At 52.6% G+C, this 12194-nt stretch overlaps 1 pseudogene across 1 annotated transcript; it reads left to right on the forward strand.

Moving 5' to 3' along the window:
- Nucleotides 1-9564: 9564 nt before the first annotated feature.
- LOC307058401 (cleavage stimulation factor subunit 1-like) lies at nucleotides 9565-10907 on the forward strand (annotated as a pseudogene). The gene has a single exon. The product of its transcript is annotated as a cleavage stimulation factor subunit 1-like (transcript).
- The last annotated feature ends 1287 nt before the right edge of the window (nucleotides 10908-12194 follow it).

The raw sequence follows: 12194 nt of genomic DNA on the forward strand, positions 1-12194 counted from the left end.
CAGTGAAGAAAAGGTCGGGAGCTTACGGAGGTACCCTGGGGAACCGATGCCCACAGACGCACTGCCAGCTCTCTGGAGAAGAGTCTAATCCTGATGAAGCTGACAGTAAAGGTCTTCCTGTGGGGAGAAGGAAGGGTCCCTTCCTTCTAGGAGCCCACACTGACTTGGAGGGTCGGGCCAGGCAGAACTGACTCACGATCTGCGAAGGCAGCCCAGGCAGGAGAGCCAAAGTGTGGTGCCGGCAGGCGGGCTAATGGACGGGCAGACTCCCGATCCCCCAAAACGTGCCAGCAGAGCCTGTGCAACACCTCATCAGGCATATAAATACCAGCCAGGCTTATTACTGGGAGTATGTGGCCACATTATTTTAACTCGACGATCCTGTCCCTGGTGGTGGGCATCCTGCCAGTCTGCATTCCCACATCCTGCTGCCGGCTCGGGGCCCACCCGTTTCTATATCGAGACGCTCTTCTCCATAAATAAAGAACAGGAGTCAGGCACAAAAGAAAGGCCATTTCAAGCGCCGGGAAGGCTGTCACATGGGCCAACAAAGGGCAGGAAATGCTGGGCGGTGGCCCCGTGTCCGTCCCCAGGCCCAGCTCACCTGGCTGGGCCATAGGGCTTTGTGCGAAAAATGTCAGGCCCAAGTCCCGAACTTCCTGCCATTTGTCAGGCTGTGCCGTGACCTGGAGTTCACCGAAATGCTTGCTGCTCGTAACAATACACACATGCATCCTTTGGAAAAATTCTCTCTCTCTCCCCTCAAGGCAGCAATGGCTTTTTATGGAAGTGGCTGGGGTGGGAGTGGGAGGGTCCCGGGCTGAGAAATGGAAAGTTTCGGTTGTATTTCTCTCTTGAAGAAGCCCAGCTCGGACAGGGCAGGGAGAGGTCAGGATCCCAGGCCTGTGAGGCCAGAGGCTCTGGGGCCTCACCCCAGCACTGTTCCTGACCAGCTTGGAACCATGAGGCCATTGGGTGGGTGACTGTTTCTGTGACCTATTTGTTTTTTCTCCTATCCAGCACCCCAGGTGCTCCCATCCCACCTGCCTCCCCTGAGGTTCCAGGATTTTACTGCCCAAGAATGGGATGCAAGCAGTGTCAAGAATACCTGAGCAAAAATTCAGGCGCTGTGTCTGAGACAGAGTTGAAGGCGTGGGGTCACCACTGCCCGGCCAGCCATGTCCCTGGCTCTCAGCCTGGATCTTGTGAGAGGAGGCTCACGGAGGCTTCTCCAGGCAACAACCAAACAAAGACATCAACCCCTCACTCCATGCACTTGAGCTGTGCTCACCTGGTGAGGGGCCGTAGACAGGGGCTCCCAAACACTGGAACAGACATTGATAAAGTAGTCACCCGTCCCCTGTGAACTGAACAAAAAGAAACAATGAATTTTTCAGCTTGCTAAATTTCTTCCTTTCAAAGGACTGTCCTTTTATTCTGAGATTATTTCTGAAATGAAGAAGAAAAATGAGGTGAATTTTTCCATGCTGCTAGGATTGTCCTTTATTCTGGGATGATGTTCTTCCTACTTTCCTAGTGCTACTTTGTGAGTGTTAAAATGTGCTTTTGTTTATGACATCACGGTAACTAAAAGACATTTTTATCTGATGAAACAAAAAGCTGACAATCCTGTGCTAGCTCTCCAAACAGAAACAAAAAAAACCACCACCTGCAGCTTGGAATGTTCCCAAGTCTATGAGCCATGGTCTAGGGCACATGCAAGGAGCGGGACACTGAGCACTGCCTTTAAGGAGCCCGTGACTTGGTGGAGGGCTACAGGCCTGTAGTGGTGATGTCCTGCAAGACCTCAAGGGATTCTGTGCAGAGGTGTGGGGCAGATGTTGGTTGTGCTGTTAGAGCTCAGAGGGGAGGCAGGTCAGCAAAAGCCTTGTTTGAGGTAAGGGCTCAGTTAACATTGGCTGAATAAATGAATGACTGGAAAACACTGAAGAGGACTTAGCAAAAATGGGACTGGGAGGGTCTTGCCGAGGGGGAGGGGATACGGAAGGGTGTTGCTGGTCAGCAGGTCAGCTCGGGTAGAGGCATGGAGGCCCAAAAGAGCCTGTGTGTGAGGGTGCTGAGCGGGGGCTGGCCTCCTCTCAGGAACAGAGACAACCCTGACCGGAGTAGCAGGCTGTGATGTTAGGGAATTGGAGGTGTACCTTGAGCCAGACAAATCTGTTTAGATTTGAGGCAGCCATTACTAGGGAGCCATGGAAGGATCTTGAGCAGGGCAGTGCCGGGGTGAAATGTTTATTGAAGACTGTTAATCTGGCAGCTGTGTGGAGGGGGCTTGGAATCCAGAACCCAGGGGAGCTGTCCGAGGACTCCAGCCTGCGAGGGCAGTGGGCCGGGGCTTGGGCTGTGGTGCTGGTGAGGGGCGCCACCAAGATGGGAAGGGTGCTGGACTGTGCCTGAGATTTTAATCCAGGAGTCTCGGAAAGTTTTGACATGACTGAGTGGATGGAAATGTGGCAGAGATGGGAGGTTTGGAATTAGGCAGAGGATGGGCTTGGCCTTGGGTCTGCCAATTCTGAGCAGATGACTGGGGTTGCAAGTACAAGGGTCCAGCTCCCCGGGGGGCTGGGGTGAGAGAACCAGGGAGCAGCAGGGCCACGCCCTCCCGGGGTGGGGGGCGGGGAGAGGCCACCTGTGCTCTCGGGAGCACGGGCTGCAGTCGTGGTACCTGGTGGGGGTGGAGTTGCCGGCCCTTCCCAGAAGGTCCGCAGCCTGGCCTAACAGTGTGTGGAATTCAGGCCTGGATGAAGGGCGTTGAAAGCTGCCCGGGACGAGCGGCCACTCTCCCTGGGAGGGGGGCTGTGAGGAGGCCTGCGTGCTCCAGCAGCCAAGATAATCCCGGGTTATTTCAGGAAGAGAGCCCTAAGAAGATAAAGAGGTCAGTGGCCAGCAGATGGACAGATAACCTGGCTTATCTGAGAGACTGGCGAGAAAGGGCCCTCTGGGGACCGTGTCCTCTGAGACGGGAAGGTGCCAAAGTGCATCAGAGGGAGAACAGGGGGTAGGAAAAGGACCAGCAGCCGTGGCTCCAGCTGGGGAGGGGGCACCTCACGGCCCGGCCCAGTCTCTCCCTGGGCGGCAGACAGAAGTCCCTCTGGCTCAGATGGGAGATGGAGACCAGAGTTCCCTGAGGTCACCCCAAATTCAGGAGCTCCAGACCTTATTCAGGGTCTGAATGCCTGACAACAGCCCCAGAGATGGCAGGCTTTTTACGTTTTACTCTTTCAGGTCAAGGGTCAGGTGCCCACCTGCATTTACTGGAGGCACAGTGCCCGCGTGGTGTGACGCGTGGGTGCGTGTGACGTGGTGGGGACTTGCACGTGTGGGTGCTGTGTGTGGGCTTGGTAGCTGTGGGTGTGGAGTGAGTGTGATGGGTGGGTGTGATGCACGTGTGCGTGTGTGTCCAGTGCGGGTCTGGGGGTGGTGTGTGCAGTGCACGGGTGTGCCGCAGCGCGTGCTCGAGGTGTGAGCGGAGCCGTCTCCCAGCCCGGCCTCGCCCCACACCCCCCTCCTCGTGAAAGCACAGCTGAGCCTTCACCGCCCTGTGGGGGCAGAGGCTCTCAGCTCCACGGGACGTGGTCCAGACTCCTCAAGACATCCCGGGAGGCCTTCAGGATTCAGCTCAAGCCCTTCGAGCCCCCTTGGCCAGCCTGCCCTCCCAGGGACCTCCCGTCTCTTCTGACAGGCGTGGGTTTTCCTGTCTCTGAGTCCCCGTTCAGACAGTTTCCTCTCTGTGGAAGGGCCTGCCCATCCTCTCCACCTCAGAAAGCACCTTCGTCCTTGAAGGATCAGCTCCCAGACACTGAGCGGGTCGTTTGGCCGGAGCCATCCTCGCCCACGCCCTCTGCCCGCTGCCCTCCACCAGCTCGCACCCCAGAGCTGCCCATCGTGCACGGATGCCCCCTCACAGCTCATCACGGGAGGAGGCAGGTGTGGTGTGGGCTGCCACCATCGCACTGAAACGCCCCAAAGACGAGGATGGGGAGCCGGGCCCAGGCTCTGCACGCTCACCCTAGGAGTCCTCTCCGGGCTCCCCCAGAGGCCTGAGCTCCATCCCGCAGGGCCCTCACTCCCTGGTCTGTACTGCTGCAGGCACATTTTCCTAGGGCTGTCTCTTTTAACATTTTAATTGAGGTGTAATTGACATATAATGTTACATTGGTTTCAGGTGTCCAAGGTAACAATTCAGATATTTGTATACATTGTGAAATGATCGCCAGGTAAGTCTAGTTACGATCCATCACTTTAGCGAGTTAACCTTTGGGATTCACTCTCCTGGCAGCTTTCAAGTATGCGCTACAGTGTTGCTGACCCCAGTCCTCACGCAGTCCTCCACCCCTGTCTTGACAGGACCTCACACCCCCATGGTCACACTAGCCTCGAGCCCCGGTTCTCGACTTTCCTGAAGGCACCGCCATGCTCCCTGCATCCACGCTTCAAAACCGGGCCTCCTCCAGCTGCCCTGCCCCCAGGCACTGACCACGCTTGTTCTGCTCCTTCCCCCTCCCTCCCCGCTGCAGGTTTTTTTTTGTGCTTCCGGATTAGACTGCAGTAGCAGCAGCAAATACTGCTGCAGTAGCAGAAGCAAATACTGACGAAGCATGGTATAGACTTAGAGTCAGAAGGGGGATCAATCCAGCCCCTCCCGCCCCTTCGCCCTGCAGGGGAGAACACTGCAGTGAGTGGTCAGTGTGGCACCCCACAGACCTGGGTGAGATCTCCTTTGGGCTGGATTCCCAGCAGCCCGAGGAGCCCAGGGCCTGCCGTGCACCGCCACACTGCTCTCCAGAAGGGCAGCACCACTCGAATTCCCAGCTTGTGTGTCTCTGTTACCCACCACTGCATGCTTCCCGTGCTTCTGAACTGGGGGTTTCCTTTTCTGTATAGTTTGTCCACACTTTTGCCTGTTTCCTGGTGGGTCCGCAGCCCCCTCCTCACTGATTTCTAGAAGTCCTTTGTATATTGTTGATATCAGAGGATACCTAGAATTAGAATAAAATCTATGTCGGTTTTAGGCCTCCTCCCATTCGGTCCTCCATCCACTAATTTTGTTCCTGGTATCCTTCAACGGCAATGAATCCTTCATTTTGATGCTGTGAAGCTCAAAACCAATCTTTTAAATTCTGGTGTGTGCTTTTGAAGTTTTAAGATGTCCTTTCCGGTTTCTAAGTCACAAAAACATTTTCCTAGGTTTTCTTGTACTAACCTTATACTTACTTATCTTTATCTAGCATTTTCCAAAGTGACAGGCACTCTGCAAAGCGCTTTGCAGACACTATCTTAATAGGTGGAGAGTGTTTTAGATACTTTGCATGTATTACTTCCGTGGATCCTCACAACAACCCTAGGAGTTGAGCACTATTATTACCACCCTCATGTTACATTTGAGGAGACTGAGGTACTGAGAGGTTAAGTAACTTCTAAGTAACACACAAGATGAAGAGTCTGAGAGCTTGGCTCCAGAGACTGTGTCCTCAACCTCTGTGCTAACCCATCTCTCTAATGTGACCTTCACAGCAACCCCTAGTGTGGTAGTTAATTTTATGTACCAAAGTGACTGGGTTGAGGCATGCTCAGAGAGCTAGTAAAACCGTATTTCTGTGTGTGTCCATGAGGATGGCTCTGGAAGAGATTGGCAGGTTAGTATTTGAGTCAGTAGACTCAGTAAAAGAAAATGCCTTCACCAGTGTGGGTGGAGATCACCCAATCCATCTGAGGGCCTGGAGAGAGCAAAAAGGTGGCGGATTTGCTGTCTCTGCTTGAGCTGAGACGTCAATCTTCTCCTGCCCTTGGACACAGGACATGGGTGCTCCCGCTTCTCAGGCCTTCAGACTAAGACCAGGACTTGGGCCATCTGTATCCGCCCACCCCCATTCTCAGACCTTCAGCCTCAGGCTAAATTACCCACCAGCTTTCCTGGTTCTGCAGTTTGCAGACAGAAGATCATGGGGCTTCTCGGCCTCCATCATGGCATGAGCCAATTCGTATAATAAATCTCCTCTTCCATATACATTATATATCCTATTGGTTCCATTTCTCTGGACATCCTGACTAATACACTGAGAGAAGATGAGCAGGAGCCACTCCTGGGGAAACGGGAGCACCTGCCCCAGCTCGCAGCCCCAAGCTGTGCCCTGAGCCACTGCACTGTTGTCTTAACCTCAGTCCCTCTGGGAAAGCCTGAGACCTGGAGCTGGGTGGTGCGTTTTGGGAAGTGATCCCAGAGCACAGGAGGGGGGGGATTGAAAAGAGTGAATGGGGAAGGAGGACAGGCCAACCCAAGGATGAGTTTTCAGGCTGGTTGCTGCTGTGGCAACGGGGGCTCCGTCCTGCTGGGAGCCTCCGAGGAGCACACAGAATGGGACTCCGAATTATCCCCAGGAGCAAGAGGACAGCATTTATCAAGCAGCTCCCCTCCCCATTGTCGCAAAGCTTAGCTTATCACCTGTGTGAGTGTCTGGAGGGCCTGTCTTGGTCACAGAGGAGCCCTGGGGCAGAATGGTCACAGGTGCCTCTGACAGGTGCTGTCAGATGCCACCTGGGCAAGACTGGTGCTGCAGCCAAGGCTAGGTCTGGGCGGAGAGCACGTGAGGCCAAGGCGCTGCCCAGAGCTGTTACTATTGGCACTTCGTTCCTAGTTCCTCTCCCTGCAGGCCTGTCTCACTTCTCCAAGCAGACAGCTGGCCTCTGGTAGGTGAGTGCAACCTCGGCTCATTCGTCTTTATTTCCTCCACAATGCCCAGTGTGCTGCTATAACAACCCCGCCTTTTCTGCTCCTGGCACCAGGGGTGGTCTCTACATGTGCCGATGCCTTTAATCCTAGTGGGAGCCCTGTGCTAACGCTTTATGCATGATGACATGGAGGCTAAGAGGTTTAGGGACCAGTGCAACAGAGCTAACTAAGGTCAGAGTCCAGGTTGGCACTATGCAGAGGCCTCCTCAGGGCTGGCTGAAGGGGGAGCCCCAGCTGCTTCTGTCCGGACCACGGAGACCAGCGGGAAGCAGGAGGGAGGTGTCCTTTACTCAGAGGAAACGGCTAGAAACTGAACACAGGCCCAGAGGCAGGAGAGCCTGGGCTTGTATTAAGAAGAGCAGTTTGGCTAAGTGTCGAAAATTTGTGGGTGGCACTCCTAAAAGAGTTGCCATTTGGAGAGGGGTGACGGGAGGAGGTGGCAGCAGGGGTGGTTTTTTTTCTACAGCTCGTTGGCAGTGGGTGGGGGAGCTTGTATTGGACTTTTAAAGCCCCGTCACACTGCAGTCTCCTTGAGGGCAGGAACCCCCGCTGCTCCTTCTTTGTGTGACAGAAGCAGAGAGACGCCTCCCCCCACCCCCTGCCCACTCCCGGCCGTGTGCATGGGTGTGTGTGTGCCCTTCATCATGGACGTGGTGGGTAGAAAGATAAGGCGGGGTGGTGGCCACTCCTGGCTGGCCCTTTCAGCCGATCCCCTGGTTACACTCTCTTTCCTATTCTAACCCACCCACCAGACTAGCCTCACCCCACAGCTCAAGGGGCAGCTCCACCCACTCGTCATCACTTCCATTATTGGTTTTCAGCAAAGAGTCTAACAGTCCTTGGGGACTCCTCTATTGCGTCACGTAGGAGCAGAAGGGTTGTTCTCTCTGTAGATTCCTACCAGCTGCCACCCTCCCTGGGCTCTCACAATTCAATGGCACCAGGAATGGAAGGGAGGAGAGAGCCCCTGACCTGTGGCCTGGTTGGCCCTTGGCCCTTGGCGTTGGAGGTATGCTTTGTCCTTGGTCTCCCTCCTGTGTGTCCCTCCTGTGACTTCAGCAAATTCTCTGTCCCCACAAGCAACTGCCTTATGGCCCACCTCCTTCAGCCGGCCCTGGTCCCAGGCTCCTGGCTCTCACCCCTCCCCTCCAACCCCACCCCCAACAGGTAGCCACGGCTGACAGCGGTATGTATTTGTGATATATATTCAAAACCGGAAGCACACGATGTGTATCCCTGTGCAAATTGCTCCCTCACCTCAATAATACCACGGCCACCTTTCCGTGGACTGTGTGTGGACCCAACTCATTCTCTTAAATGTCAGTACTTGCACATGCTGTAATATTTTGAACAGGTTCTCTTCCCATTATTTATTGAGAAACTGTCACGGGCAAGGCTATATTCTGGGGACCAGAATGTACATTCTAGTAAAGGAGACAGGAGGTATAAAAGTAATTAAATAAATAAGCAGCAGCATTATGGATGGTGTTAAGTGTTGTGAAGAAAATAAAACTGGGGGGTGGTTTGAGAAAGGAGGTGACATTTGACAACTCAGATACAAACATCAGGATAACAACAAAGATGCGTACTTGGGCCATGTCCAGTTTGGGGCTGGGACACACCATGCTGATGGCACTTTTGAGCCCATGGGATGGAGATGGTGGAGATGGTGATGGGTGAGCCCCGTGGTGCGAGTCTTCCCTCTTATTCAGTGTCCTCAGGGGCGGTGGCAGCTGTCCAGGCCCAGGGACAGATGCAGAGGCCCACATCCCCTGTGGCTGAGTCCTTTTTCACAGGCCCTCCAGGTGCAGCTGTAGTTCCGCCTCACTCCTGTGACCTCTTCACGTAACAAATGGACTTTCTTCTTTGAAAAACTGAATAAAATGCCTAGCCTGCGTCTGCTTTCACAAGGTACCGTATATGAAAGGGCTTGAAGGAAGGAAAGTTTCAGAAAAAAAGAAAAAAGAGAGGAAATTCTCTCAATGTTTTCTAGGTCTGCTGTAACAAAGTATCACAAACTGGGTGGCTTAAAACAGTAGAAATTTCGTGTCTCACAGTTCTGGAGGCCAGAAGTCTGAAATCAAGGTGTTAGTAGGTTGGTTCCTCCTTAGGGGCTCAGAAGAAGAACCTGTTCCTCTAGTCATCGGATTAGGGCAACCCTGATGACCTCATCTTAACTTGATCTCATCTGCAAAGACCCTATTTCCAAATAAGGTCATAGCCACAGGTACTGGGGGTTAGGACTTGAATATATCCTTTTCGGGGGACACAATTCAACCCCTAACAGTATCTAATGTCATCTTCATCATCAGCATCATCACTATCATTATCATCACGAAAAAAATCAGTGTTAAAAAACAAACACCAGGGCTTCCCTGGTGGCGCAGTGGTTGAGAGTCCGCCTGCCGATGCAGGGGACACGGGTTCGTGCCCCAGTCCGGGAAGATCCCACATGCCACGGAGCAGCTGGGCCCGTGAGCCATGGCCGCTGAGCCGGCGCGTGCTCCGCAACGAGAGAGGCCACAACAGTGAAAGGCCCGCGTACCGCAAAAAAACAAAACAAAACAAAACGAACACCAGGGCTTGAGTCACGCCCCAGCGGAGACGGTGCGCAGGCGCACTTGCTCCGTAAGGCCCCGGAAGTGGTGGCGCCAACCTGCCGCCACACCCGCGGTGCTCTCCGGTCCTGACATTTGTCCGTGAGGCGGCAGTTCCTCGGCGTCAGGGTTGTCGCGTAGGAGATAAAGTCGGAGGAGGTGAACGAATCTCTAGAACGCGCCCCTGGCAGGGAAATTATCTTCCTCTTCTCCCCGATGCACAGAACCAAAGTGGGCTTGAAGGATCGCCAGCAGCTCTACAAGCTGATCGTTAGCCAGCTGCTCTATGACGGCTACATCAACACTGCTAATGGCCTCATCAAGGAAATCAAGCCTCAGTCTGTCTGTGCACCCTCAGAGCAGCTCCTGCATTCATCAAACTAGAAATGAAACGACTGTGTGCATGGAGAAAGGTCCAGAAGAATTCATACAAGGAATGGAAAACTATGATACTACAGTTCACTATGCAATTGGTCTTTCAGATACAGTTGCCCCTGGCACAGGAATTGACCTGGAGTTTGATGCAGATGTCCAGACTATGTCCCCAGAGGCTTCAGAGTATGAAACATGCTATGTCACATCCCATAAAGGACCATGTCGTGTAGCTACCTATAATAGAGATGGGCAATTAATAGCTACTGGATCTGCTGATGCTTCCATAAAAATACTTGACACAGAAAGAATGTTGGCCAAAAGTGCCATGCCAGTAGAGGTCAGGATGAACGAGACTGCACAGCAGAACATGGAAAACCACCCAGTGATTCCAACTCTTTACGACCACGTGGATGAAGTCACGTGTCTTGCTTTCCACCCAACAGAACAGATCCTCGCCTCTGGTTAAAGGGATTATACTCTTAAATTATTTGATTATTCCAAACCATCTACAAAAAGAGCCTTCAGATACATTCAGGAGGCTGAAATGTTATGCTCCATCTCTTTTCATCCTTCTAGAGACTTTATACTTGTTGGGGCTCAGCAACCTACTCTTCGACTTTATGATATCAACACATTTCAGTGCTTTGTCTCTTGCAGTCCTCAGGATCAATACACTGATGCCATATGTTCCGTTAATTACAATCCTAGTGCCAATATGTATGTGACTGGTAGCAAGGACGGCTGCATCAAATTATGGGACGGTGTTTCAAATCGATGCATCACAACTTCTGAGAAAGCACACGATGATGCTGAAGTTTGTTTTGCCATTTTTTCCAAAAATTCAAAATACATTCTGTCAAGTGAAGAAGACTGTAGCTAAACTTTGAGAAATATCAACAGGGTGAACCCTGGTCAGATACACAGGTGCTGTCATGAGTGGACGGCACGTGCACCGGACGTAGTCCGTCTTCAACCACACAGAGGACTGCGTGCTGCTGCCTGACTAGAGGACCATCAGCCTCTGCTGCTGGGACTCAAGAATGGCCGAGCGCCGGAACCTTCTCTCCCTGGGCCACAACAACATCGTGCACTGTATCGTGCACTCGCCCACCAACCCCGGCTTTGTGACCTGCAGCAACGACTTCGGGGCGCGGTTTTGGTACCACAGGTTGACCACGGACTAGAGCTGCCTGCGTTAAATAGGGTTCTTTTCTCGAGGACTCTGTGCCTCCTTCCCCTTGTGTCCCATCACCAGCTTCAGTAGTAAGTCATGGTACCATCTTTGGCAGTTGTGCTGCCACCTCTACGTCCTTCTGGGATTTGTACGAATCTTTTTTTACCTTGATGGAGAATCATGGTGGAAAAAGTTGGAAACACAGATCTGTGCGGTTGTTCTGCACCCACTGATTGTTACATGGTGATTTTCATCGGTTTTGTAAATACAGGACTTGCTATTTCTCTTGATCATTTGAAGAAGGATAGAGTATTAAAGTGCTTTCTAGATCTCAAGTGGATCTGTCATGAAAAAAAAAAAAACCCAAATGCATTATCAGCAAACTGGATATGCCTGTTTTTGTGTGGGTGGTAGTGCGCTGTGACATGACAAAGGCAGTGACAGATTTGCAGGAACCTGGGAGAGACAAGACTTAGGTCCTGCTTGGCGCTTCTCAAACAGCAGTGCACACATGAACCACCTGGGGCTTGTAAAAATGCAGACCCTTGTCAGTAGGCCTGGGGCAGCCCTATATTCTGCATTTCTGTCAAACTCCCAGGTAACGCCTCTACCGCTGGTCCATGGACCACGCTGTGAGTAGCAAGGGTCTGATGGATTGCCACCATACAGGCCTCTGCTCTGCCTAAGGCCCAAGTGTTGGTCACCTTTGAAGAACCTCGCCCTCTTTCTCCCATGACCTTCATGATTTCAAGAGCCGGCCTGGAAGGCTTCACACGTGTCACTTCCCACTTAGGTGGTCCCAGCTGTGATGTCTTTCCCTTCCTAACCCGTTCCTCACATGGCACGCTGTCTTTTCTTAGCCTCACATTAGTATTCTAGTGGACGGCCTCACTGACGGTGGAATGCACTGGGGGAGCCCAGAGGAAACTTAGCTGAAAGGAGGCCTGTAAACACCGCAGAGCACAAAACACATTCAGCCAAAAGACCCCCATTCCTGGACCCCATCCAGACTCGTCCCTTTATTATTTTTGTTCTCTTTCCTCTTTTACTAGACCTTGCCTGAAAACAGCCTGGGTGTTGCTAAGGTAACGCTGTAGAGCCTCCCCCCAATACATCATTGTTTAATTCCAGCAGCAGCAGCCCAAGGAATTTGCTATTTGTTTAAGAGATGAAAGCCACAAACTTCCACACATTCTTCTCCAGTTTCACTCCCCTCGAACTGTATGGCCCAGTCAGAGCGGAGCACATTGGGTGGAGTGGACTCATGGGACCCCACAAAATAATGGGTGCTTGAGAA

The sequence above is a fragment of the Hyperoodon ampullatus genome, assembly GCF_949752795.1.
Source record: "Hyperoodon ampullatus genome assembly, chromosome: 9".
Lineage (NCBI taxonomy): Eukaryota > Metazoa > Chordata > Mammalia > Artiodactyla > Ziphiidae > Hyperoodon > Hyperoodon ampullatus.